Below are 22,894 nucleotides of genomic sequence, written 5' to 3'. Positions count from 1 at the left end.
GTGGGCGCCAACTGTCGTGGTTTTGTCACGGCAGATGTCCTAGAGAAAGGACTTAGTCGTGGGGCCATCGCTACGGGTTAGCTTGAAGGGGTTAAAGCGGACACAAGGACACAAGAGAGTTTATACTAGTTCGGCCCCTTCAATGAAGGTAAAAGCCTACGTCTAGTTGTGATGGAATTGATGGGTGTTTCGACGACTAGGGAGCAAATAAGCTTCGCCTATGTCTCGAGTTGTTGTCTGTCCTTGAACCGCCGCCGGGTCGTCCCCTTATATACATGGGGACGCCCGTCGGTTTACAGAGTCCCGATACTAGCTCATAGATGCGTCCGGTTCGGTCTCCACTATTCCTAACTTATAACACAAGTTACATACCGACGCCGGTTTATAGCTATAGGCCTTAAACCGATTATGGGCCTTTAGCCCTCATCTGCCCTCATGGGCTTTTATCACACTTCAACTACTGATGAAGTTAACCCGGCTTGTCCTGGCCGGTTTACGCGCAGTAGTAATATCCCCAACAACCACCGTTGTTGGTGCCTTCGGGCCGCCCTTTGTTGCGGGGAGAGCCACGTGAGCGAGGGCCACCACCATGACCGCGAGATGCAGCGTTGGCCGAGGACTTGAAGCCGCCGGAGGAGCCATGAAATTGGGCCATGCGCTGATCGAAGTTACTCAGCATGGCATAGAGCTCATCAAGGGTGACGGGCGTGACGCGGGCGTCGAGGGCGGAGACAAGCGGCTGGTAGTCGATGTCGAGCCCATGGAGGATGTACGAGATCAACTCGTCGTCCTGGATGGGTTTTCCGGCGGCGGCGAGTTCATCAGCGAGGCCGCGCAGGGAGGCGAAGTAGGAGGCGACCGACCGGTTGCCCTTCTGCGCATTGATGAGCGCAGTTCGGATGTTGTTGACGCGGCTGAGGGAGTGGGACGAGAACATGCCCCCCAGTGCCACCCAAAGTTCACGCGCCGTGGTGATCGCGGTGACCGCACCCAGGACCTCCTTGAAGAGAGTACTCAGCAAATAGCCGAGCACTTGTTGGTCCTCCCTGGCCCAAAGTGGGTGGAGAGGGTTGGGCGCAGAAGTCTCCTTGTTGTCTTTGTCCTTGGTGACGTGGAGTCTGGCCGGTTCCGGCGAGGTGCCGTCAACGTAGCCGAAGACACCGGTGCCCCGCAGGTGGGGTGTGACCTGCGTGCGCCAGAGCACGTAATTCGTGCGGTTGAGCTTCTCGGTGACCTAGCCGTTGAGGCTAGGGGAGGCGCCGGATGAAGACATGGCTATGCACTAGATTGAGAGGAAGGGCTCTGATTACCATGTGCGATGGCGGAAACGTCTTACCTCGTTGATACAGCGCATACATAAGTTGTTACAAAGATTTAGACTTGGAGAACAAGAGATAGAGTAGACTTGGAGAACAAGAGATAGAGTTGGTTACAACAAGGTGGAAATAAGAGAGAATACTACTACCAACCTACCAATCTAATCTATATCAAAACAACTCCAACAGAAGATATGCGCTACATGATATGGTGGTGCGGTGCGATGCACATTGGCACGGTGCACATGTACATGACATGGTTAACAGGAACCTCCAAAACTCCGCGATGGATGAAAATGCACTATTTATATGCAACACACACACTGTTATCCAGTTACACAAATAATTCATACAGTTCAATTCACACAATTCACAGAAGAGAGAAGTGCATATTTCAATCCTGAACTCTTGCCCTAGTTTAATTTACAACCCCGAACTTTAATACCGTCTAAATTACAACCCCCAAGTCTCAAAACCGGGCAGGATTCAACCCTCCCCTCTCTGTTGACCGGTTTTGACCTGGGGTGACCAGTTTTAACTAGTCAACGGGTCCAATCAGCATGCCACGTGAGTTTTTTTTTTAAATTTCAAGAAAAAGTAAATAAAAATCTGTAAGATCAGGAAAAAATATAAAAAAGCAAAATTCCGAAAAAATTGTTCACGAAAAAAGCTAGGGAAAATAAAAAAATGATTTTTTTCTGGAAATATTTTTTTTCTGGAATTTGAATTTTTGGGTTTTTTCTGGATTTTTTTTGGAAATTCGTTTTTTTATTTTCCGTGTTTTTTGGAAATTGGATTTCTTATTTCTTTTCCTATATTTTCTTCGATTTTACAGGTTGTTTCCTTGGAAATTTTGCATTTTTTGCTGATGTGACATGCTGACTGGACCTGTTGACTGGTCAAAACCGGTCAACCAGGTCAAAACCGGTCAACAAAGAGGGGAGGGTTGAATACTGACCGGTTTTGAGAGTTGGGGGTTGTAGTTTAGACGGTATTGAAGTTCGGGGTTGTAAATTAGACTAGTCCAAAAGTTCAGGGTTGAAATATGCACTTCTCTCTTCACAGAATCAAAAAACCGACCAAAGCAAAGCTCAAAAAAAACTACAAACGGCAACCATGAATCGTACCCCCTCTGTATCAAAAGATAAGACATTTTTTGACACTATCGTACATAACTACAACTCACATAATTGAGAGAATCAGAACCTAATACAAATATGTACCAAATTGGTCTCTCCCATATTGTTACAAAACTATAAAAGGTCAATTTTGTTCACACCAGAACAGAGAATTGTTTGTTGGTTACAGAGAACAAATAGAACAGCCATGAACAATACATCTATATCCGTTGCATATATAAAGTAAAAGTTGGAAAAGAAATTCTGTTTTTGTCTATGGAGTCACAACCGAGGTCGTGATAAATCCTTCATGAACGCCTAAAAGCGGGAAACAGAGTGTCATACTGCCAGGTAGACACCATCTTTTGCATAACAGTCTGCTGCATGGTATCGATGCAATTGAAGAACGTAATCCTCCAGATGTTCCAGAAAAACAATGTTCCAAACCATATCCAGAAACCAAAGACAGTTCCAGCAATCACTGAGTAGTACAGCCACAAAGTTTCAAGTTCATGGTCATGTTCATTTGGCTGATCCAGCACTGTTGCAGAACTTGAATCATGCTTACCGAAAAAGGGTTTCCCCCCGCTTTGTATTCCAAAGCAACCAACACCGATACAAGGATCGCTGTGGCGAACAGCACATCAAGCCCAAAAAAGAAACAAATGCCAACAACGGCAGCTCAACAAAGCGCGGATGACCCGTCACCGCTACGCCCTCCAAAAACAAACCACCACAACCCGAGGCTCCGAACCGCCGCGTACCAAGCAGCACCTCCAAGAAGGAATGCGACGCCGGCGACGCTGCTGCCCAGACATGTCCTAGGGTTTCCCCAGCACGAGGAGGGGGGTGGGGATGGATATCGCCGACACCCTCTAGGAAGGAATGGTGGCACCCGCAGGTGTCACCGCATCGGAGCCGAAGAACCGGCAAGGATTTCTCCCGCACTCCAACCCCATCGCCCAACGGACCGGAGCCGACCAGCCAGACCGCCGCCCACCACCATGCGCCATCGTGGTTGCGCCGCCACCCACGCCGCTTCACTGCGAACACCAACACGAGGCCAAGAGGACCGGAGAGAAGTGCCCCGCCAGCACCGAAGCCGAACGGGAGGGAACCACCTCCACCACCGTCGTGCAGGAGGCCAGAACCTCCGACACCATCGCGGTAGCCGTCCGGACGCGGCAGCAGGGCATGCCAGGCCACCCCTGGCCCGGCCAGGCCCGAAACGGGCCCACTAAGCCCTGCCGCCACGCTGCAGCAAGCCGGCGATGGTGCCGCCAGCACCCTGCCGTCTCCCCCGCCTCCCGGAAGCCACGAAGCAGACCCACCCCGCCGCAGGCCCGCCTAGGCCCAGATGGGGCCCAAAGGGCCCAAATCTAGGCTGAGTGGGCGCCGCCAGACCGCGGTGCCGCGTCGCCCCGTCGCCATCGGCGACGCCGCCGTCCAGAAGCCCGCCCCCTGCTCGCGCCAGGAACCCCCGCCGTCGCGCTGGACCGCCACCGCCTAGAGACACCGCCCGGGGTCTCCCCGTCCCGCGCCGGCGGACACCCAAGAGGGGAAAGGCCAGGGGGGCGCGCCACCAACGTCGCCCGGGCCAGGCCCGCAGCGGGCCCCGGCGACGGCGGCGGGGAGGAAGGGGGAGGGGGAGGCGCGCGGGGGAGGAGGTTGGGCGCGGCCGGCCACTCGCGGGGGCGACGCAGTCGCGGGAGAGAAGAGCGTGTATCTGAGGATCCTTTTTGCAAAGTGCTACCGAATCATGCTTACATGGAGTGCTCAGGGGGAGACCACAAAGTCCCAGGTTGTTGCTGTATATTGACGGGTCATTGAGTGTTTGGAGCTGATTGCCTGTAGGTATCTCTCCTGATAGTAGATTGTTGGACATATTGAGCAAGCTTAGGCACAACAAATCTGATATGCTTGGAGGAATACGGCCCAAGAGTTTATTCCAGTAGAGGTCAAGAGACTCCACATTTTTCAAACTGCCAATGTTTTTTGGGATACCACCGGATAAATCATTTCTTGATAGGTTCAGGAACCACAGGGCTTGATGATTTACTAACTGAGCAGGAATCTCACCTGAAAGGGAGTTCTTGACAGATCAATACCAGTCATAAGCGTAATTGTCTTATGGAAAGTATAATCACGTCCCTTCCAGATTGTGTCCATCTGACCATCATATGAATAATGTGTACCAGTGTACATATAAGGCATATCCCAAATGTTTCAAAGCTTGCAAGTTGCAAGGATAGCACTTACATCCATTTCTGGTGTTGTCTCTACCATGTAAGTAAAGTTTGCGAAACTTACTGGAATAGAACCTATAAGATTGTTTTCAGCTAGGTCAAGCAACTGGAGATGAGAGAGTTGTGATACCTCCCAAGGAATACTTCCATGAAACATATTTGACCGTAGTCGGAGAATTCTTAGCATAGAGAGGCTAGCTCCTATCCATGAAGGAATTGTGCCAGAAAACATATTGTCTCCAAGATCCAAAATTACTAAGCTTTCCAAGTTCTTTATAAGAGACGGAAAATATCCAGAGAAGCTGTTGTTGGACAAATGTACTGATTCTAATGGAGAAGCATCATTCGTCAAGGTTGTGACTTCTCCAACAAAAGCATTGCTTGACAAATCCTTGTATGTAAGATTAGGCAGGTTCCATAAGCAACCAGGGAGCATTCCAGACAGGAGATTGTTTGATAGGTCCAAGAACTGTAGATGACGTTGCTTACAGAAATCCTTGTGGATGACACCTGTCAACCTGTTACTGGACAAGAATATGTAGTTGACAGATAGGAGCGACAAGCTCGCTGGAATCTCTCCCTCCAAGTGGTTGCTGCTAAGGTCAAGGAATTGTAATAAGAATGATAATTTACCAAACCCCGATGGTATCATGCCTGTAAGATAGTTATTGGACAAGTCGAGCACCCGTAGGGAAGATCCTAGCTCTGCGGGGATTGAGCTGTTGAAGCAGTTGCCAGAAAGGAGGAGGTACTGCAGGGACTCCCATCTGCTGATCTCCAGTGGAATGCTTCCGGTGAAGGAGTTGTTTGCAATACTGAAAAAGCCAAGTTCAGTCCAGTTTGAAACCAATTCTAGCGGGATGCTGCCACTGAGGTGGTTGTTCTCAACATCAAAGTTTAGCATTTGGCCCATCATTGGAAAGGACGGTGGCAAACCTCCAGATAGCATGTTCCACGATAGGTTCAAGGACTCAAGACTAGTCAGATTACCGAATTCACTCGGTATGAGTCCAGAGAACATGTTGGAGGACATATCAAGAAATAGTAAATTTGGAACCATATCTGGCAGTCTCAGGTATTGAGCCCGAGAAGAAGTTACCTGATAGGTCGAGGTCTTCCAACCTAACGTTGGTGCGGTTCAGGATGAACTGTGGAAAAGTGCCGTTGAGATTGTTATCATTTAGATGTAAGGTCTGCACGGTGGACAAAGGCGAGAACTTGGCAGGGTCTGGGTTGGTCAAGTAGTTGTTTCCCAGATCGATGTAATGAATCCATGGGAGCTTGCCGAGTTGATGGGGGATCGCACCAACAAAATAGTTGTCGCTCAAATCCAGGTAGGTCAGGGTGAGCAGCAGCGATATGTTTGTTGGGATGGTACTGACGAGGTTGTTGCCACAGAGGTCGAATGTGGTGATGTTCCGGAATGCCGGGAAGTACAAGGCGTCGAGCGTGCCATTGAGGCTAAACCAGGATAGCTCGAGTGTGGTAACATGGCCAGCATTGTCACAGGTGATGCCGAACCAATCACAGGTCGATTCGGCACGCGACCATGATGACAGGTAGGTGGAATTGAGCAAAGTGGACTTCCACCCGGAGGAGTGCTTCTCCTTCCGGGCTGATTGCACTGGCCATGCATAGCAGCATATGCAAAGCTGTCAAACATGAGAGCTTGTATTGTGGTGCCATCGCTCAAGGGTGTGGCTGGATAGACTCTGTGTTTGCCCCTCCAGTCGAACAGCCAGCATGTCTATTATAGAAAAGATTTACTGCTCTTGAGATGTCAGCTGCGTTGGCAAGAAAATGGAGGTCATTAGTCAGCAGAATAGGTTGGCAATAGTAGAATGGGTCAGCAGTGGGTTGGCAGTCTATTATACAAACTTGTCTGGACGGGTATATGTCTACAGAGACTGAAGACTTGGGGTCATCCTGTGAAGAAAGCACCGAATCTGTCAGTGTACAGGACCCAGCCAACAATGGAAGCTAGCCAGTATGGTGGTGAATGAAACCGACGGCCAATTATATATGTGGTTGTGGTGAATGAGACTGTCCGTTAACAGAAAGCCAAGTCACCTGCCCAACTGCATTGCCCAAGTAACACAAGCTAGTCAATATCTGGGAGCTGACTGTTGAAGCTCCTTTTTCCCCCGAGGACACACAAGCTCCGTTCAACAGTGCCATTGTGTCACGAAAGAGAAGTCGGTCAATGGGAGTGACCGCAAAGGTTCAACATCACTGTTGCTAGAACAAATTACCAGCCATGAAAAAGGTTTCCAAAAGGAGCAGTGAAATCAAAGAACAGGAAAAAAGCCAGAAAATACGAAGTAACATAATCTAGAAAAGAATGACAAAGTAAGTAGTATCACAGGCCACAGGAAAGGAACTTCCAAAAAGTCGCAAAGGAAAGTGATAACTCTTAATTAAGCAACAGCGTTGTATTTGAGCTTCTGTATCTACAAATCACCTAGTTATCCAGGAGCTCTTTTATGGTACAAATGCTAATTTCAGTATCCCGGCAAACCTGCTGTGCTTCTAGAATGAGATGAAGAAGCATATAGGAATTAGTTATCACAAAAAGAAGACAGAAAAGGTTGGTTACCCAAACAATAGCCGTAATGCAAGAGCACAACAACTTCGATAGATGCAAATACTGAGATGGTTTACATGCTGGTAAACAACCGAGTCTGCAGGTTAACTCTGAAGAGAGACGACAAGACACAAGTATCCAAGGGCTGCACAGAACAGAGCCTGCATTCATGAAATGCAAACCAAAAAAAATGAAAACTCGAATCTCTACAAGATTACAGTTTTAAAATTACAGAACACTAACCAGGCTGGAGGAACAATCAAACTAAGAACTATTCGAGCAATCGATTCCGACTTCAGAAAAGAAGATGACTGGAAAGAGTGCACAAGCTCCCGGTCAGAGAAGGCATGCGACAGGGTGTACTACTCCAGTAAAAAGCTTTGCTTGATAAGACCAAATGTGCAATACAGAGAGTAGTATTTGGTAAGATGAGGATACCATACACCATACACAAACACATCGCAGCAACTGCAAAATCAACAAAACAAAAAAGAGCAGCCACAAAATAGTTGAATTGGTTGTCTATTTCCTACTGCGACTAGTACAGAACTGTAACTTTTCCCTCTCCCTCCATATGACAAATCAAGCACGTAATGCTTACCTCCTCTCGGGGAGAAAATCTACTCGCCATTCAAAGGGGAAAGAGCCAACTTATTTATTTTTGCACTGTAAAAACATAATTTGTTTTTCCAAGTTCAGAATTTTTTATTTCAAAGCAAATGTAAGGATTACTTTTTCTTTTGTGACTACAGGGAAGAAGCCAAGATGCACAAGCGTGCATACCACAACACACACACATTCACTCGATCGTCATCTGGTCGCACACTTCACTGAAACTGCTCCAATGTAGTTCCAATGTATGGGAAGGTAGGCTCGAAGGCAGTTCCAATGTATGCTACCTGAAACTGCCCTTCTACTCTGAACAACAGGAAAATCAAGCACAATAGGCTTTAGAAATATTATAAGATTTACAACACACGCTTACAAAAACATGAGCGAGACACAAACCATTAGCCTGACTAAAGCTACACCACAAACTTGTCTAGAACCTTGAAACAAAATATGTCCACTGGAACGTTGGTAATTCTTGAGCGTACTGGGAACAGAAACAGATATAATTATCACGACGCTTACATCTTGCTTCATCTTCATTTGGTGTGGTATCATTCAATACTTGGACAGCTTTCTATACCTCAGATATCCTTCATCTTCCTCATAACTTTCTGTTGCATGGCATCTATGCAACTCAAGAAAGCACATCTCCAGGGCTTCCAGAAAAACAATGTGCCAAACCATATCCAGAAACCAAATATTGTTCCAGCGATCACTGAGCAGTACATCCACATGGTTTCAAGTTCATCATGATGTTCCTTTCCCACATCTGATGTGGTTGTCGGACTTGAACCATGTTTACATGAAATGTTCAATAGAGAGCCACAAAGTCCCAGGTTATTGCTATAAATTGACGGGTCATCCAATGTTTGGAGTTGATTCCCTGTAGGTATCCCTCCTGACAGAAGATTGCTCGAGAGATTAAGGGAGCTGAGGAATATCAGGTTTGATATGCTAGGAGGAATAGGACCTGATATCTTGTTCCAAGAGAGGTCAAGAGATTCTAAAAACTTTAGGCTGCCGATATCCTTCGGGATACTACCAGATAGACAATTTCTTGACATATTTAGTAACTGGATGCCTCTAAGATTTGTCAACTCCGGAGGTATAGCACCAAAAAGAGAATTGGCAGAGAGATCAATACCTGTCACAAATGCATCTCTTCCCCGGAAAATGTAATCCTGTCCTTTCCAAATTACGACCATAGTGCCACTGTATATATATCCAAAGGTGGCATATTGTAGGACGATTTTTATACCTGGCTGCATCGTGGGTGCCTGCCTCATGAAGGATAAGTTGACGAAACTTTCTGGTATGGAACCTATAAAATTATTCTCAGCTAGATCAAGCAGTTGGAGATGGGAGAGTTGTGATAGCTGCCAGGGAATATTTCCATAGAACATGTTCGATCGCAGTCCGAGAATCCTCAACAAAGGATTGCTTTGCCCTATCCATGGAGGAATTACACCAGAAATATTATTGTTCCCGAGATCCAAAATAACAAGGCGTCTGAAGTTCTTCAACACACCTGGAAAGCAACCTGTAAAGTTGTTGTCTGACAGGTGCAGGGACCTTAGTGAAGAATTACAGTAACTTGAGGTTGGAATTTCACCAGCAAAGGCATTGCTCGATAAATCTAAGGATTGCAAATCTTTCAAGTACCAAAAGCAACCAGGAAGCTTACCAGACAACTGATTGTTTGATAGATCCAAGAGTTGCAAAAGTGCCAACTGACAAAAGGCCGATGGCAATTCTCCCATGAAGCTGTTTGTGTTTTTATCTTTTACCACCTTGACAGACGGCAACTGCCTGTTGTCAATATTAGGAATGATACCCGTAAACTTGTTGCCAGACAAGATGAGAGCAACAAGATTTATCAACGCGGACATGGTTGCAGGAAGCTCTCCATCAAGGTGGTTGGATCTGATGGCAAGGAATTTCAAAGATGTTGCATTGCCGATATGAGATGGTATCACTCCAGTAAAGTGATTCTTTGACATGACCAAAAACTGCAAGTTCGGCAAGCTGCCCATCTCTACTGGGATGGAACCAGTAAAGTTGTTGTTTGAGAGGAGGAGAGTGATTATCTCTTTACAGTTACCAATCTGCGATGGGATGCTTCCAGCTAACAAGTTTTTGGCAACATCGAATACCGCGAGATTAGTCAAGTTTGAAAACATCTCTGGTGGGATGGTACCATCGATATAGTTGTCATGTACAATGAACCAGGACATTCCTTGCATCCTGGCCAAAGATGGTGGCAAACTTCCAAATAGCTGGTTATGCGCCAGATCCAAGTGCCCGAGATTAGTAAGGTTCCCCAACTCGGGTGGAAGAGTAGAAACCAAACCAGCATTTCTGATATTGAGTTGCTCTAGTAACTGAAGCTGCCCAAGTGAGGCTGGGATGAACCCACCAAGTGAATTGTCGCTCAGTGAAAGAACTCGCAATCCAGGTACTAACCCAAGCTCCTCTGGGATCCCTCCTGTAAGATTATTTTCGTTGAGAAGCAGTATCTCAAGCTTCTGGAGCCTCGAGAGTGAGCGAGGTATCACACTAGAGAATCCATTAGCTGACAGATCTAGATACCTCAACCTTGGGACCATTTCCGGTAGTGAATCTGGTAACAGCCCTGAGAAGTCATTACCTGACAAATCAAGGAATTGCATCCTCACAATGGTGTAGTTGAGGATGAATTGTGGGAAGGTTCCACTGAGATTATTGTTAGCTAGAGATAATAACTTCAAGCTGAACATAGGCGAGAACTTGTCATATTCTGGGTTAGTCAATTGGTTATTTCCCAGATTAACCTCGACTAGTATTGGTAGCTTGCCGAGTTGGTAGGGGATGGCACCGACAAGATTGTTGCTGCTCAAGTCCAAAATGGTGAGCGTGAGCAACAGGGATATGTTTGCTGGAATGGTGCCAACAAGATTGTTGCTGTTGAGTTTGATCTTGATGAGATTCTGGTATGCAGCAGAGTAGAAGGTGTGTAGCGTACCATGGATCCCAAAGCCAGAAAGGTGGAGCTTGGTAACATGTCCGGCAGCATCACAGGTGATGCCAGACCAAGAGCACGTAGAGTTGGCAATTGACCACGAGGGCAACGGGTTGGCACCAATCAAAGTGGACTTCCATCGGAGTAGTGCTTCAGTTTCGGGGTTGATTGCCTTGGCTGTGCATAGTAACAGGAAAATTGAGATGTGGAAGAGTTTCTGCAGTGCCATTGCAGCAGGTTATGGTGTTGGTAAGAAAATGGCAAGCTGCAGGGTGCTCTATGCATTGCATTTGGAAATAGCTAGAGTACACACAGAACGAATACATAATTGCACAAAAGTACAAATATGTTGTAGTGCTATCGCTGAACAGGTATATATGGGTGCAAAGACTTGAGAACTGGGGTCGTGGGAGCCCTGATTCCCATCCTCATAGGTAAGTGACTAGTCGTCTCCAGTAAGGTCATAACCGATGACTGACTATGTGGTCATAACCGATGACTGACTATGTATGTCAGTTCACTGTACCTCCAAAATGTGACAAAGAAAGAAAAACGGGCACAACCCTTCATGTTAGTTTGCCCATGTGGATGTGAGCTTATGTACTAAATCATCAGATTATGGAAATAAGTTTTCAAGGACGGCACCCACAAGATTGTTGTTGTTTGGGTTGATGAGATTTTGGAAAGCTGCAAGGTAAAAGCCATGGAGCGTACCATTGAAGCGGATGTTAGTGGATCTCGGTAACACACACGACAGCGTCATTCACAGGTGAAGCTGAACCAAGAGCACATAGAGTTGGCCATCGACCACGAGGACAACAAACTGGCACCAATCAAAGTAAACCTCCATCAGAGTAGTGCTTCCACTTCCAGGTTGCTGTCTTGGCTGTGCACATTAGCAAAAACAAATTGAGAGGTGGCAGAATGTCTGCATCTAACAATAATGTGACTCAGGGAGAAGCCCATCCAAATGTGCCTGATAAAACAATGATATCGTAGCAAATGGCCATGCCACCGCTGGACTGATTTTAGAATTACAGATACTAATCAGGTGGGAAGAACGACCAAATTAAAATCTGTCTGGGCAATCGATTGTGACTTTGGAAAAGAAGACGAAAGGAGTGCACAAATTCCCGGTCAACAGAGCGCGTGGAATGGGGTGTACTAGTTCAACAGCTTGCTTGATCAGACCACATGTGTAAGATAAGGATACCATGCCTCAGACAAACAAATTTCACTTTCGTAGTAGCAATTGCCGAATTAAATAAATAAATAAGGCGGCCAATGAATCTGCCCCGTTTTACATATGAAGACATAACGAGGTCACGTATCTCTTTCCTCTCCATTGTACTGAAAAAACAAGCAGATTGAAGATTGGACAGATGGCCTAAGAAATGCGTACCTTTCCCAGAGACTCCTAGCCGTGGCTGGTCTGTCGACCGGCGGCCCCGACCAGGGTTGGGGAATGGGCGCTCGTGCGGGGTGGTGGTGGGCGGCGAGGTGGTGCCGGGCGGAACGGTCTCGTGTTTTGGTAGGGGGTGCTCCGAAGCCGCGCGGCGGCGGGGAGGGCGACGGCGGCACTGCCGGCCGCCGAAGCGGGGCGGCGAGGTGCAACAATCGGCAGACAAGCATGAAGATTTTTATCTTTCTCGAGACATTGACAAGCATGAAGATAGAAGTCAGTAAACTAAGTTGGGCCTTCGGCCTCCCCCAAAACACCGTTGCGCCTTCGGCCTCCCTCAAAACACCGTTGGGCCTTCGGCCAGGCCCAGTGAAGAGACCACTCACTCTCTCAGTCAGATCGAATTCTGAATAAAGAAGTTTAATTCGTTTGCCAAAAAGTGTAGTGTGTAAAAAATGGGGGCTGCTACGCGTCGGCCGCCATCGCCTCGCGAGCCGTGGGATCTGACATAGATCTAGTGGGGTCAACGTCTTATCTCTACTTTGCGACAAAGACCTTGTTGCAGAAACATTTGTAATAGCGGTTGTGTTGTGGGATTTTTGTACAACAGAGGTTGTGTTGCGGAATACTTTTGCAACAGATATTGTGTTGCGGATTCTTTTTGCAAGAAATGTCTTGTTGCGGATATTATTTTTTACAACAGAAGTCTTATTGCGATTTTTTTTGCAACGAAGATCTTGTTGTCGATTTTTTTGCAAGAGATGTCTTTTTTGCAACATCGGTGATGTTGCAGAAGTGGACGGCGCCCTGCATCATCGGTGTCAAGCAGGTCTTCTTCTTCATACCCGGTAGCAGCAGAAGGGGCGTCGTCGATCGAGAAGAGGGGGAGGAGAGAGGGTGGGTGGTGGCGGAGGCGGCCAACGACTGCGACGGCCGATTTTTCCCCATGATCTTCAAAAAAGTGGGAAAATAAACATCTTGCAAGTTAAATCATGTGAAAGCCTTCCTGGTTTATTTACCAAGTCTCTACAAAATTCTACATTCCAAAAGTAAGTTCATGGAATTGGTATGGGACAGTTTCGGGACTTGCTATCAGGGGGAGTGTCTCCCTGAACTATTCCTGTTTAAAACATCATATTGCACTCTTTCTCTTTGTGAGTTTATATTTCAAGTTCTCATCAAGGTTTCAATTTGAAATGTTATACATTAGATCATCAATGCATATCATATTTTATTTTGCATTTTGATTGATCCTAGAAATTCTATGCAACTCAATGACCCACGGAGAGAGTTGGGGATTTCGTTATTTTCATATTTGAGTTTTCTCAAATTTTAAGAATAGGATCATTTGATTTTATTTATTTTATCATCAATTATTTCTATTACAAAAATATGAGAGAGGGAATAAAATTACTTTTCCAAAATAAATAAATATTGAGGATTTAATAATAAAATCAAATAAGATTTTATTTCGGAGTTTTTCGGTGTTTTATTTGAATTTAGGAAAAATGTGCGTTTTTCAAAATTGCATTTAGGTCCCAAATAAATGTTCACCTTGTGCGGCTTGATTTTACAAGCCCGTGAAAATTTATTTCGGAATTTTTGAAGTCCGTTTAGTATTTATTTTTATTTTCCTTCCGCGCGTATAAAAAACGAACCGACCTACGGGCCGTGTCCGGATAGGACTCCGGCCCGAGGTGGCCTTTAAAAGCCGGCCCAGACCCCGGGAGAAACCCAAGCCGCCCAGCCCCAAAGCCGCCGCCGCCACCCGCTGCCGCCGCCGAGGTTCGCCGCGCCTCGACTTCCGTGCCATCGGTTTTTTTTAAAAAAAAATTAGATCGGTTTTCGTCGGTTTTTTTAGATTCAGTTTTTTTTAATAGATCGGTTTTTCCGGCTTATTTAAATAGCGAGCGTTCGTTCGTTCGTTCGTTCTAGCGAGCGTTCATCGTTTTTCTTTTTCTTGGATTAAATCCGCGATTTTTCTGATCGCGATTCCTGATCCGATTTTCGTTTTAGTATAACTTTTCGCTCGTTTATCGGAATCAGGCGATTCAAGCGCCTAGAGTTTCATCTCGAAACCCTCTATCCGTTTAACCAACTTATACAAGATTTTGCTACTGTAAAATTTTCCCTAGATCCAGATTACTAGAACGGAGTGTTTTCTTTCGCCGTTTGACTTTCGTTGCTGCGTTCGATTTGATTCTTTTTGCCAACCGGAGTTCTTAAGTTGAACCTTCTGGTTAGATCTCTTATTTGAGTTTTACCTGTGCATTAGATGAGTACTTATTGTATGCTTGTTTATTTGTCTGCGATAGAATACCCGGAGTGCGCCGCCTGTTATTTCGAATCGTTAGGTTTCGCGGATCATCAGCAAGGCAAGTAACACTTTGATCATACCTTTCCTACTACCCAGTTTTATTGCATTAGATCAATCCTCACACATTGCATGATTAGGATCTAATTAAATTGTGGGATGGGAAGTAGTTGAGGTAGTACCTATTACCTGTTTATTATCAAACCTTTGGGAGTTACTTCTACGTTTGCTTATTATGCCATGTTATGGTAGTAGACGTGGATTGGGTGAATGATATCCATGACAGATGTGAGATTGTTAATTAATGATTTATCTAAGGTGGCAACTTAAACACATATCTGGGTGGATTAAGTCACCTGGGTATTCCAAGACTTGCCTGTTTTTTTTCGGACCGCCACCCAGGCTCAAAGGGATCATGAGACTATTCATACTAGAAACTTCCGTGTGTAGCCACAAGCTATTATGGGCTCTAGCATAGTTGACTAAGTTGTGCGAACTCTTACAGTGGTAGACTAACAGATGTAGGGGATGTAGGTGGTATGGTCTACCCGATCGTAAGGTGCTAGCGCTTCTGAAAGACTATGTCTCGGTCATCCGTCTTCTCAAACACCATGTAGTGCGAGAAACCAAACGGAGGCGATCGAGTTTTGTGGGGAAAAGTGCGCAAATCTCTGCAGAGTGTAATAAACTAATCATGATTAGCCGTGTCCCCGGTTATGGACATCTTGAGTATCTAGTATTTGGATTATCATGTGAATCTCAACATGTTACTCTAAATTAATTTTGTTGGGTTATGTTTAATGATGATGCTTAATTGGGATTGAGAATGCTGTCAACCATTCTCAATGTTTAACAACTACCATGATAGTTAAATAAATATATTCCTTTGAAGTAGGAAAAATTTGGCTTTACGCAAAACTGTAACCATAGAGCTTTCCACCAGCCAAATATGCATATAGTATAGTTGTTTCATTCCATTACTCTCTATGTGTTACATTGCCAGCATATTCCATGTGCTGACCCGTTTCGAGCTGCAGCGTTAATGTTGCAAACTTTTTAGACGACGATTAAGGAGTTTTAGGTCGTGGTTCTATACTCAGTGATGCCGTTGGAGTTGATGGACTCACTTATCATTCAAGTATTTCGTTGTTTTCGTTATTAGATGGCCTTAAGCCATATTTATTGTATTAAATTCACTATTGAGACACTCGATGTAATAAGTGTGTGATTGCTACTCTGCTATAAATCCTCCGAATACTGTGTGGTGTCAGCATTACTGATCCAGGGATGACACCGGAGCACAGAGATCAGACTGTTTGAGGTCTAGTCGCTACACCTATTGAAGAATTTTTTAAGAAGGATCTTTTCGAGGTGATGATACTACAATGGAAAATCTTGGAGATGATGATCATACCTGGACAAGCGTGTGAAGATTCTACATGGACACGAGTAGATTAGGAGGAGTGTTATGAGTAATTCGCTTGTAGTAGTTAGAGGGAAAATCTCCCCTCGTCTTGCGGCGTGCAATTGCCTTCTAGCAACCGACGCGTCTCTTTTTTCCCTCTCTTCTAACTGTTGCATCGGTTCCAATCGTTGTGACTTGTGCGTCGTATCTCTTCAGAACATATATAAGTGTAATTTATCTGCCTATCAATACAGTTGATCATTTTTCACTCAAAACAGCTTCGACGTTGTCCGCGGCGGTGACTGCCATGCACTTTGGTATATAAGGCAACTCTCAATTTTCATCTATCCCTGCATTCTGTTATCCCTGAGTTCATGGCTTTGGATTTGTCAAATCGCACTTCAACTCGAAAAGTGCTCAAAGTTTTGCCTGCAAGGGTCGCTGTTGCTTTGTTGATTCTTAGGACTCTTGCTACACTAGAAACAAACTCTCGTCTCTTGGTTTCTTATTTAGAATGGATGAGCTGAGCACATGCTTATGTTAATATTCTATTTTGTTACTTATATTGTTCTTAAGAAGCTCCCATCTCTGAATTTAATTAGTTACTATTGGATGAGCATGCTCCTTCTATTTGTTTCTATGTATAGATAGAAATAAGAATTTCATCCCATGGATTCCCTCATGTGATGTACTTCCTCCATTCCTTTATATAAGGTGTATTTTTTTAATAAAAATCCACAATGTAAGATGCATTTGTTCTAATTCCTCATAATTTCCATCTTGACCCTCTAGAAAAAAGGAAAGTATCGCTACCCTGATTGCATATTTCTCTCCTTGTAGAGAAAAAAAGAAGGAAACTAAGTATCTTCCGATTGCGTGTATCTCTTCCTTTTCTGGCCTAAATGATTTACTTGCCGCTAATCCACCAACTAGACAAGGGTAATTTCGATATAAATTGTCTATAATCATGTGTCTTGGTCACCGTGCTGAAAATAATACATCTTAGATTAAAAAAATGGAGAGAGTATTTGTTTAAACAGGTTACCTACAAACTAAAATAACAATGCATGCTTCCTTTAAGCAATTTCGGTCTGATTTGGAAAGATGGATAGCACTAACAATTCTTGGAGCCATCCTATTGGTTTGCTGTTTCCATTTATTTCAGCCTCATGTTTGGTTTCTCACAGCTAGCTTTGACTATACAAATTTAACCTTTGCAATGATGTTTTTCTCTCACATGCAGGACATCGTCAACCACACATGCAAGCTTCTAATGAACTACTCTACCTTCTTCCTAAAATTTGGTGCAGTATTGCTTAAATGAATAATTAGTGCTCATTAGGTTGAGCAACTTTGATTGTGATCTTTCTTAGTGGAACTTTAATTGTTTTCCAGAAAAGCATTCTCACACTTACCATGTGTGTATGTATCAGCATGAATAAAAACTCATCTATTTTGGATAGTATATTTGCCTCTTTACCATGCAACATCACTACTGACAAACTACTTACTATATTGATATTGCGACCACTTTGATCTATATTCATTGCAGTAATGGCAGAATCTGCAACTTCAACCCAAAAAAACTATCATTTGATTCTTTTTGCTTCCATACCTTGTCGAGAACTTCAAATACTTTTATGTGCCGAGTGGTAATCCCTTTTATACCTAGGTTTGTTACACTAATTGCAGGCATAAAATGCCATCATCATTTCTCTACTCCCCACTCTATCGACCATCCTATTCAGCGACAGACAATTCCCACAGCAACACGCGGTGTATCATCTAATTCATCATAATGTATCACTGGACATGGCGTGCCTCGCGCGGGCTTGGCTAGTACTCCCTCCGTTCCAAAATAGATGACCCAGCTTTATACTAAAGCTAGTATAAAGTTGAGTCATCTATTTTGGAATGGAGGGAGTATGATATTTTCCTTGCACAATTTACTGGGTGTAACAAGCTAGTGGTAAACTCACACAACATGGTGGTCATTAACACAATGGAGAGAGCAAAATTCACGGGAGCCTCAGTAGCTATTTATTATGATTGTTATCATATGTTATGCCAATTCCCTTGTATACTTTTTCGTGTACCTTTTGAATTTTGCCTGAGGGGCAAATTATATAGCCGTGTCTGCATGGATGAAGCCCCTGCTTCTATTTCTCCCCTGATTGGAAAAGAACTTGGGAGTCACCATGGGGTGCATCCAAATGCCAAAATATGTGTAGTGAAGTTTTCTTTTCTTATCAAGGCTCTTTTGAGTTGTCCAAAAAGTCATATGTACAACTCAGGCTATTAGCTAGAAACTGTTTCATACCTACTACAAATCCTATCCTGTGTGCAGACTCACCGATCTCTGTCAGCAGATGAGTAATGATGCATCTCCAGTGACATGCGAGCCCAACAAAAGAATCTCGTATGAAAACAATCCAAATTTGGTCGCTACACACTAGCCATTCACCACCAAAATAATAACTTCAAAATACATAAACTATTAATATTATGACATTTTAAACTGTCATGAGACGAGATGCTCTCACGATAACTTCTCCCTTGTCAGAAACATCTAGAGTCAACACCTTGGTCCTCCAGTGACTCCTTCAGATGTCGAAAACCAAAACCTACAAAGTCAGTATGACATATTTCTTACAGCTAATCATATTCCCGTATGAAAAATAAACGGTCAAGCAAATCTCAACTAAATTTACCGAAACATCCACTTTGCTATTCCAGTTTATTCCTCCCATAAAACGATTCTTGCAAACATCCAGCATCATTTTCTCCAACTGGTAATAGCAACAAGAAAGAATTGAACTGAACGTAAAGTAATAGTAATATAATTTCTTCTGAATGTAACTAAATCCTACAAAATGTGTAATACAGTAACCTGGACTGTAGTAGAAACTTCCTCTCCCTCAAAACAGCCGATAATATCACCTCTACAGATTCCAAGCATCTCAGCATGGGACCCACTTGACACCTAAGGTTTAATTGGCAACAATGACTACATAATATGCCACCAGTCCAGAAATAAACAATATAATGAGCATGCATACCTCTTGAACAATAAGACCACTATCAATTTTGCATTTTCGCCTTATCCTCTCAATATGAGAAGGGTCTAGAAGCTTGATAGCGAAAAGCTTCAATCCGAGGTGGAGCCGAGGGATGCGTCTATACATATTTATAGAATTTAGACATAAGCATGTAACCCTTTTTAAATGAGTCATTTTTTATTGAATTCTAAACTATATAACATGCTGGAAAGCTGCTGATAGTATACCAAATATTTTGCAACTTGATTTAAAATTAACATCGCAACTTTTATGCTAAATTAAATTGAAAAAAACATAAATGGGGCAACTATTTATATCTTTTGATCAAACAGACTAAATGGTGCAACTTGAAAAATGCATCTGTCCAGCGGTTGAACTGAGTAGAACCATACCCATGATTCTTCCAGAAGTAGAAGCATTGGTGCAAGATAGAAGTAGGTATGAAAGATCCGCTCGTAGAGTTGTTGATCATGCCAACAATATTTGCACTGAAGTCAATTGCTGGCCCTCCATCATCAGACTATTAAAATGTCATCCACAATGTTGTAGAATTGAAAATGATACAAAAAATTGATTAATCGGACAACAGTAAATAAAATTCAACATAAAAAAAACGTCAGTGTGAGGGCTTCTACGCGACACTGCTCCGCCAGGCAGCAATTCAGTTGGGTGTGTGTACTTCAAATTTGTAATCAGCACCTTCCATTAAAATGATGAGTTGCTCATACGCAAGCAGTCTACTGTGAGATGCATATTATTGTTTAGTCTTCATTTGTGGATCTGCTTCTCAGACATGGGGAAGATTTGTCTCAGTAAGTTTATATGATTAGAAATAATAAAGTCTCAACTTTTTTGAACGATCCTGTTTTTATCTATAGACTTCCAGAGCATGTCGGGAAGTATGTGCGTTGTGGAAGACATCACCACTGCCCTTGTGGCTTTAGAAGAATATAATATTTCATTAATTGCGTGATTATGATTTGATGAAAGCCCTCGGGGAATCAAGCTTGCTTACGATGTAAGTTTAGTTGATGGTCTTGTGACACTTATTAGATTTTTGTATTATGCTCATATTGATACTAGAGATAACTTTGGATGATCTCCTACTTATACTGAGAATGATGATCTGCCTGACACTAGAATTTATTGGGAGGTTGCCAATGCCATTTGATTTCACTCATCTCACCGAAGCTCAATTGGTTCAGGTAGCAAACTTATTTGCATGTTTTGGTTTCTTTACTAGCCATCTTATTCAAGGTCAGCTTTGTGGTCTAGTCTACTAGATCCTACACTGCAGTTGTTCCTTCCCATTTTGTCAACCACTTAAAAACCTAGCTAATATATCTTTTCAACTTCTCCGGTAGCCCATGAACCAATAGGCAAACAATAGAAGTTGTTTAAAATGAATAATGTTAGCCTGTGACTTATTTGCACCAGAAGTTTTCATTGAAGAATTCCTTCTTTGGTGATCTATAACAAGAAACATGGCATAGCAATGGAAAATTGTGTTGTCTTTGAATGTATATACCTCATTGTCATCATCTTCACGAATCATGTACATGAAGTGTTGTCTTTGATACGTGTTTGGATTCATAGATCGCGCCTTGCCATAGGTTATTCTCAGGTTCAACTTCTCATCTCTTCCAAGCTGGAAAATCTCTTGACCGGATTTCACATTATCAACAAACAAAGGCAACTGGGGACATTGACCAACTTCAACTTTGAAAAAAAGCAATATCATAGTGTTCTTGATGGTACAAGAGGTCACCCTCTGCATTGGTATCGTCTAAGAAATGGACAACCACCTGAAACAATCATTTTAGAAAGTATTTCAGATAATCTGAGAAGAAGAAAAAAGCCAAGACCATGATCGTCTACACAATAGAAGTTAGAAATGCACCTTAGCATCAGGACGATACTCGTCCTTTCCTAACCAATGATCAATGGACAGGCAATTTGAGCGGATTAGATGTGCCGTCGTCAACACAATGCCAGTTTTAAGATGATCATTCCATTCAAATAAAATGCCAGAACACCTCTGGAGAGGCTTGCCATCTACAAATTAATACATACAAACACACATTTGCAACTTCCATGGCAATGGTAGACGAAGGACTATGAGATGATACTACATACCAGCAAATGATGAAAGCGCGAGAATAAAATTGGCAGCACGAAGTATGGCCTCTGTTCCAGATTCACGGACATGTAGAACGTGTTCATCATCAGATAGGCAGGCGGAAGATTCGAAGTCAAGTGTTGGCAGTTTCCTCTGGGCAGCTACAAGATTATGCAACAGATAGTAAAAATTGTCACAGTGCTTTGGATAGGAGTCGTGATTATAAGCAGCCAGTAGTCTTTTAGTTAAACACTTCATATTGATCATCTCCCACTAGTGCACTTGCCTACATCCATTTGCTGCTGAACTGGAAATATGGCATGTGAAGAAATGAGGGCATAGATGTCTTTCTTTGAATACACTAGTCTGTTACTAGTCACTAGTACTATTTTTGCATGGAAAAACTGAATTGAGTGCTATTTGACATGTTCATTTTCACTGGTGTTACTTTTCTTAAAAAAGGAAAACAGACTTGATTTGTGCAGCCTATCTTGCCGGACCTAACAAAGATGCATGTGATTACCATGCGAATGAGAAGAGGACCGGAACTACGTAATAATTAAGGGGCTTAGAGAGGAAACCTAGTTTTTCTCTTAACTTCTCTTCTTCAGCCCTCAAGGCCTTGTATATTTCCGGGTTGCGAAATCTGTTGTACATCGCTCCGTCTTTGTCTCTGGGGATATACGGCTCGCAGATCGGGGAGCTCGGTGCAGAGGAGACCACCTCTTCCTCCTCCTCCTCCTCCAATCTGACCAGATTTCTCTTCTTAGCGTCCTCATCCTCCTCATCGGGGATCCTCGATTGTGTGGTACCGGCCCCGAGCGCGGGAGATGTTGGCCCGGGTTCCTGACGAGTCCGCGGCGGCGGCCGCCGTCGCTTTCTTGCGCTCGACATGGACCCAGACGCCCCTCCCTCTTGTTTAGGGATAACGTACTTCTTTCTTCTAGCCCCGCTCGACATGGTGGGCAGCAAATTAGGACGAGATGACCGGCGACGCTCGGGCGCCGCCGCCGTCGGGCAGAAACTTGGTGTTTTGATCGTGGGAAGGAGAGCGGCGCGGCAGCAGCGGGGTCGGTTCGTGCACTCTTTTTTTTTAAGGGAAATAGCGCACCTTTGATGTCCCAGGGAATGACATGTCACGGTTCAGTACTTGAGATGAATAGAAAAATACTCGAGGGGAGGTCAATACTCAACAGCATAGGAAACCTCCATCCGACGCAGGAGGTCGGTGGTGATTTTTGGCTGTTATTAGAGTTATTAAACACGACTTTGCGTGTCCATATCCGATTCCAAACATGTGTATGTGTTCGTGTCGGTTTCAAAGCAATCGCCCTCGCACCCTGCACCCTTGTAAAGAGCCTTTGCTCGCGTACTGCTCCTGCTCGAGCCAGCTTGTGGCAGGAACCAAGACCTCCAGCGTAGCTTCGTCGTCTTCATCATCATAGCCGTCTTGCCGGAAAGTGCTCAGGCGTCGGCGTGCGGGCCGGCTGTGCTAACAGGGACAAGAGCAAGCCAAGAAGTCAGGTGAGAAGCAAAGTCACCGCCACATATGTCTCTTCTCGCGCAGGGGCGGAGACAGGGGGTGCGAGTAGGGGTCAGACACCCCCATCGCCTCGCCGCTGCTGTTCGAGGAATCCCTCTGTGCTCGTGGGGATTTCTCACGCACTTCAGTTTTGTCAGTGTAAGAAGAAGCAATAGGAGAGAAGCAGGTCGTATGTTCA

The 22,894-nt window shown here is 44.2% G+C and overlaps 2 pseudogenes; both read right to left on the bottom strand.

The window, feature by feature from the left end:
* Positions 1–660: 660 nt before the first annotated feature.
* Positions 661–799, bottom strand: LOC125517763 (annotated as a pseudogene).
* Positions 800–2,171: 1,372 nt separating this feature from the next.
* On the bottom strand, positions 2,172–12,928 carry LOC125515980 (annotated as a pseudogene).
* Positions 12,929–22,894: the final 9,966 nt, after the last annotated feature.

The sequence above is a fragment of the Triticum urartu genome, chromosome 6 (assembly GCF_003073215.2).
Source record: "Triticum urartu cultivar G1812 chromosome 6, Tu2.1, whole genome shotgun sequence".
NCBI lineage: Eukaryota > Viridiplantae > Streptophyta > Magnoliopsida > Poales > Poaceae > Triticum > Triticum urartu.
The sequence above is the reverse complement of the archived record's forward strand: the minus strand, read 5'-3'. Positions and strand labels throughout refer to the sequence as shown.